General features: G+C 43.6%; 1 protein-coding gene across 4 annotated transcripts in view; it reads left to right on the top strand.

Annotated features, from left to right (window-relative positions):
- The first annotated feature begins 266 nt into the window (after positions 1-266).
- MTM1 (myotubularin 1) overlaps positions 267-6,000 on the top strand; it is a 47,207-nt gene continuing 41,473 nt past the window's right edge. For 3 of the 4 annotated variants that reach the window (XM_075054035.1, XM_075054032.1, XM_075054033.1), the window contains exons 1-2: positions 267-350; positions 2,517-2,658. The gene's annotated coding sequence lies outside the window, so the exon portion shown is untranslated. The remainder of the gene's footprint in view (positions 351-2,516; positions 2,659-6,000) is intronic. The other variant, XM_075054034.1, reaches the window with a different exon arrangement.

Raw genomic sequence — 6,000 nt, 5'->3', positions numbered from 1 at the left:
TCGACTCGACCAGCTTTACACCGGACGCCTCTCCTGTGTTTTCCTTTCCTTCTCCTCCTTTTCCCCCGGCGGCTTCATTTAGGAGCGCTCTGCGTGGCAAGGGGGGGTGTGGGCGCCGGCAGCACCCCGAGCCGCCCAGCGATCCCCTCACGGCCTCGGCCGGCTCCTTCCCGCCACCGCCCTGCCTAGGACTACAACTCCCGGCAGCCCCCGCGGCCCACCCCCCCCCGCGGACTACGCCTCCCGGCAGGCGCCGGGCCGTCACGTGAGCGGGCGGGGCGGGCCCGCGCGGGGCGGGCAGCGCTCGGCGCCGCACTCGGGCCCGCGGCGGTGAGGGCGGCCGCGTCGCGGTGAGTCTCCGTGGGGCCCGGGCTGGGCAGCGGGGCTACCCCCGGCGGCCTTCGCCCCTGTCCCCGCACCCCCAGCCCCTCCCCGCGCCGGGGATCCTTTCCTCCCGTCCCCCTTTCCCTCAAGTATGCCCGGGGTGGGGTGGGGTGAGGGGGGATTCTGCCGGCCCGGGCCTCCCCTGCGGCCCGGCCCCTCTCCCTCAGGGCACGGCACACCTCGCGTCCCCCGTCGCTCGCCTCTTCGCCTCCCGGGGTGGTCTGGGGGTCGCTGGAGTCTTTGGCGAGGCCCCCCCCCCCCCTTGCCGCCCTGAGCGCTCTGGGACCCCCCCACCCTGCCGCCACCTCCGTCGCCGGCGGGCCGCGGTGCCGGCAGTCACCTGTGGCCGGGCCCTGCGGCTGGTGGGAGCCGGCTGCGCGTTGCTGTTGGGCTCCGGCTTCTCCTGACTCACGCCCTGATGCGCTGAATCGATCTGGAAGCGAGACGTTGCCGAAGTGCATAGCCCAGCGTCATGGCTTAGCAGGGACACCTTTGAACTGTAATTTTTTACCTTCCCTGTAAAAAGAAATCCTCTCCCGCGAGACGAAAATACTCCGAGTGCTCTTGATTCGCTTTCAGACTTTTAAGCCGCTGCCGTATTCATTTCTGACTGGCTTAAATTTTGTTCTGAAGCATGTGACTTCTTCCAGTGTTCGCGGCTGAAAAGCTGAAACCTTCCATTTCAGAGCAAACGTTTCTAGTTGAGTTAAACTAAGGAATGATTTGAAGATGATAGATTGTTTCTGCTTGCTGGTCTTTGTGCAGTCAGAAAGCGTAATTCCTACTTTGTCATGGGTGGTTTTTGGTTTGTTTGCTTCTGTGGTTTGTTGGGTTTTTTTTTTCAGATGTGCATGTAACTAAGAGCATAAGAAGGGCATTAGCTTTTTTTCTTTTCACAGAAAGCCCCACTTTTCATGGTGCTATAGAAAGCATCATAGGCAAATTCGGTTTTAAAATTGTGTAGATGTTAGGTCTTTTGCAGTTGGCCTGTAGATTGACTTGTCGTGATAGGCACTAATCAAAACTATATATGTTTAAAAAGTACCTCGGCTCTACTGCATAATACCTGTTTTGGGACATTATTGTGCTCATTGCTTGCTAGTAGTCATATATTTGTTTATCATTAACCAGATGTGAAGGGCACATATCTCATGGTACAGGATTCGCACTGTGCAAAACCAGAACCTCTTCCATGCTATAGTTTTATTTTGAATGTTAATTTGTGGTTTAGGTGGTTAAAAAAGTTAGGCTGTGCAGTTATTAACAAAGCTGGTAAGCACAACAAGCCTTAACGCACAGAACTTTTGGGGCTGTATGTAGCTTCATGGTGTGGCAAACATCACGAGGTGAGATATAGAGGTGTTTTCAATAAACCGCAGAATTTTCCCTTTTTGCGCTGTTTATCATTCTGTGCTTGGTCAGAAGGAAACTTCCAAAGACGCACTTGCCAAAGAGATGGGCTTGTAGCATCACTGGGTTTGAGCAAACTCTAGTGTTAATGTATTCCTGATATGTAGAGTTACAGTGTTAACTAACAATAGTTAATTTAGAATGCGAGACTAATTTAATGAGAAGTAACTGTAAATCTTTGATATTGTGTGTGTTCTTTTAAAGGAGACAACATACTAATTTTTCTAAGAACTTGAATCAGGTAAAATAAGTTTTGTTTTATGGTCTATTCCTTCTGACTTTGCTGAGTTACACAGCAGCTTTCATATGAAAGTCATTCCTGAATGTATTTGGGAAAAGAAACAAATAAATGGCCGTATTCTTTGGGAAGGGATGAGAGAGGAAATGCTTAATTGTGTGCAGAAAGATGCCCAAATATGTATGGGGAACATAAGCATGGTTAAAAGTCTGTGTAAGAGTTACACATTAGAAACATTTCAAAACTGTATCTTGAAGTTTTAGAAGAGAAAGTTCTCCTCAGTTCCAGCTACTTGTATCAGGAGGTTTGGCATCAAGATAAACTGTAAAAAGAACTGGTACTGTTTGTTTCCTTTCTCCAGAATGTTTTTAGTAGCAACTATTCTGGGATTTTGCTTCCTTTCTGAAGTTTTTTAAAAAGTAATGTCAATTGAAATATTCTGGCAGCGCTAACAAAGTCTTCCTACCTGTTCCATTCCTGTCAGGGGCCAGCTAAAGCACAAAAGTCAGATGTTGTTTGCAAGTTGAAGGAATGAACACACTGTTGTCTTCTCATGTCACATCTCTATTTTCTACAACTGAAATGACTTATTAAACCTGGAAGCTTCTGAGCAAGAGAAAACTAAAGTAAGTAGACTTTTCAGGTAGACGGGTTACACTTCTGTGTAAGAGGGGATGTGTGTTTTTCAACAAAATTTAAGTAATTGGTGTGCAGCCTCTTTGCTGGGTTGTTGCATATAATGAATGGAAAGGCTGTATGCCAAAGACTCTGTGTGATGTGACTGGACCCATTAATGCGTTAATATACATAGGCAGATGTGGAATACAGAAGTATCAAACTTCCTGTGCCCAGCAAACTACCTGCTTGTTACTTCAAAGAGAGCATACCCAAAAGTGTGGTGCTGCCCCATGAATGATTTAGGCAGGATAGTCCCAATCTCCCCTTTCTTAGGGACTGAAGCAAAGAATGGTTTGTGGATGATTTCATCATAGTCCTTAGTCTACTTCTTTTTAAACAGAGACAAACTCAGAATAGTACTTTCTCCGTGGTATGTGTATTCAGAGAAGCAATTCATGTAGTGGAAGAAGGAACTAAACACAGCAGATGAAAGAGGATGAGTCTGAGGCATCGGTTATACAAGTTCTCAAAGGAAAGTTGGAGGAAAGCCTGAGTAGGGGTTGTCATTTTAACCATTACAGTGTCATTTTTTTATACCGTATATCATTATATAACAGATACAATTTCCATTTCTCTGGTGGAATCATCAGTTAAATCTTTAGCAATAGAACTACAGTGGCCTAAGGGGATATCTTTCAAGAAGAATGAGCAGAGAGCAACTGAAGGCTTTCTTAATAGAAAACTTTGAAGCTGTATTTGCTATCCCATAGGCTTTCCTGTCAACCGCATCAGCTTTTGACAATGTGGGAGGTATACATTCCCTGCAGGGGGTGCGGAGTAGAGAAAATAGACTGGGTGGGTTTAGAAAGCCACAGATCAGCCTTCAGGCATAGGTTTCCTACAGATGTAATGCTGATTCTAGAGGTAATGTGACAAATGGTTCCTAAAAAAACCCACTCACTTCTGTCATGCCACCTAATCTAGCTAGATTTAACAGCTACTTGCTGTACAGGGCTACATGCATAGAGGGAAAACTACTACTTTCTTTGATCCGCTCACGTGACTGAACTTCCGCTTTAGGACTCAGTTACCAGAGTAAATATTAAGAAAAAGTCAGGAAAGAAGATAATCATGACAAGAGAAAGATATTATGCATAGAACAAATACAGGAGAAGCAATAAGCAAGTACAAGTGGACAGAAATAATTGTTAGCATAAATTACAAGGAATAGACCTCTGACAGTTGCTAGAAAACAAGCCTTAGCAAATAGTTATGTTTATTACCACTGAAGTAGGTGCTGCTTTTCCGTGTTACTGTGATATAAAGCATGAGAAATCTCTTAACAGATCAGAGCCCTTCAGCAGATGAGTTACTCGGTGTCCATGATGGCATGTATCCTACTGTATCATCTTTTTGTGAGAGAACTTGTAATTCTCTTAAAAGAAAGCTTGCCAGGATAAAAGCCAGGGATATCACCCTAAGCTACATTTTCAATATAATTTGAAAGGAGGAAGCAATTGAGTTGATAATTAGAGAAAGTAATGTTACAAACTTTTATGTTAGCTCTTGTTGGAAGTTGTGATTTACTTTGAAAATAGGGTAGGAGTCAAATTCCCTGAGAAGTTAAGACAGTGAAAGAAAACCTTCATATGGAGACAGGAGAAATACCAATTAAGACAGAACTGAAGATTTTTTACTTCCTCCGGCTATTATTTATTCAACATGTGGCTACCATGTACAAGCTACAAGATTTTTTTTTTTAAAGAAACATATACACAGAAGTGCATAGGATCTGGTGGCACTGAGAAAATGTTTGCCACGCTTTCTACCAAGCTGTTGCTACTTGCTGCCATTTGTAGAACTTCATTGTCAGGATATTAGTTTTTGTTAGTGCAAGGTCTTCCTTCTAATATCTTCAAAACTACCTGGTATAGTGAGCCTGTAAAGTAGGAGCCAGCAGGCAACTGGCGTGCTTCTAATTTTGTTTGCTGAATTAGCAGTCACTTGACTGTTGTGAACTTTTGTTCGTTTGCACTTGTTCATATTGAGTACTTTGGGGACAATGACTTGTCCTTTCAAATACAGGGCACATTAGGGAACAAGAAAACGCTTTTTCTGGGAGAGGGAGTGTTTCTGATTCTTCACAAAAAAATTCAGCAGTCCGTGTTGAGTTGTACAGCTTGCCGTTCCCAGTCTAGTAGAGAATTGGCAACATGAGGGATTGTGGAGTGCATTTTTCTTAAAGACAGGAAGCCTGGTGGAGAATTGCGTTGACCAAACAGGGAGCTCCAGATCACAAGTTTTTTTGTAAGTGATACTTTTTTTGAGGAATACAGAAATTTTTTATAATGCATTACTGATGAATTTGATTAACTGACTCAAACTTCTGTGCAGAAGGGCAAATACTAGTGTGCATTCTGTATGCGCAGTATCCCATGGAGACTTGTACAGCTGGCATGCTTTTTGTGTTCTAGTTAGGGCTTGAATTGAGAAGGCTTTCAAAGAGACTTGAAAATTCGTATGGTTTCCCTGGAAAATGTAGGTTTAGTAAGTACATGTGAATGGGAACTAGCATTTAGACATTAAGGGACAAGACCCACTAGTGGCATAATCCAGTCTCAGATCAGTAGAATCATGAGGATTCACTTGAGGGAAAGGTAAGGGCTACAGACTCCATTACCAAGAGGTTACACTTGGAAGGGTTTTACACCCTGTTACTGTGATGGCAAAGAAGAAATAGGAGATTCTGTGACCTAGCAGTCCATGTTGACTCCAAAGATCCACTCTGGAATAAGTGCAGGTAGAAGCTTATGACTTGATACACAAAGGTGGTTTGTTGGTGTGCATCATAGGTATGATTTGCCCTTAAAATGATGGTAAGAAATCATAAGTGCTCTCTTAAGTGGTTTAATAGAACCTCTTCCTTTTCCTGTTTTGATAATATTTACATCTCACAGGTAAGTCAGTTTTCCTTTCTTTCTGTTTGCCATCAGTTGCATAATGAGTGACAGGTAATTGATACTGGCCACAAGTAAATACATGTAACTGTGTTGTCTAAATTGGCATTGCTCTAGGCATGTTTTTGATGTCAGTACTACATGACTGTTTGAAGCTGGAATGCTCTGCCTTATGTTACTTACTTTTTTTGTAGCTTCGTTAAACTTTGGAGACTTCTGCTACCTTATTTTTGTTTCTGTTATTGAGTATAGTTCCTTTGTGCTAAAATATAACTAGTTAGATGAGTGTGAAAGAGATGTATTTATTTCTATGGACTTGATTAGTTGGCTGCAGGACTTCGGTCTCACTATGTTTCTTTTTGGTTGATTGGTGCTATTTGGTTAGGGACAGCT

This window comes from Buteo buteo, chromosome 22 (genome assembly GCF_964188355.1).
Source record: "Buteo buteo chromosome 22, bButBut1.hap1.1, whole genome shotgun sequence".
In the NCBI taxonomy this organism is placed as follows: Eukaryota; Metazoa; Chordata; class Aves; order Accipitriformes; family Accipitridae; genus Buteo; species Buteo buteo.
Note: the sequence above shows the minus strand (reverse complement) of the source record. Positions and strands in the feature narration are given on the sequence as shown.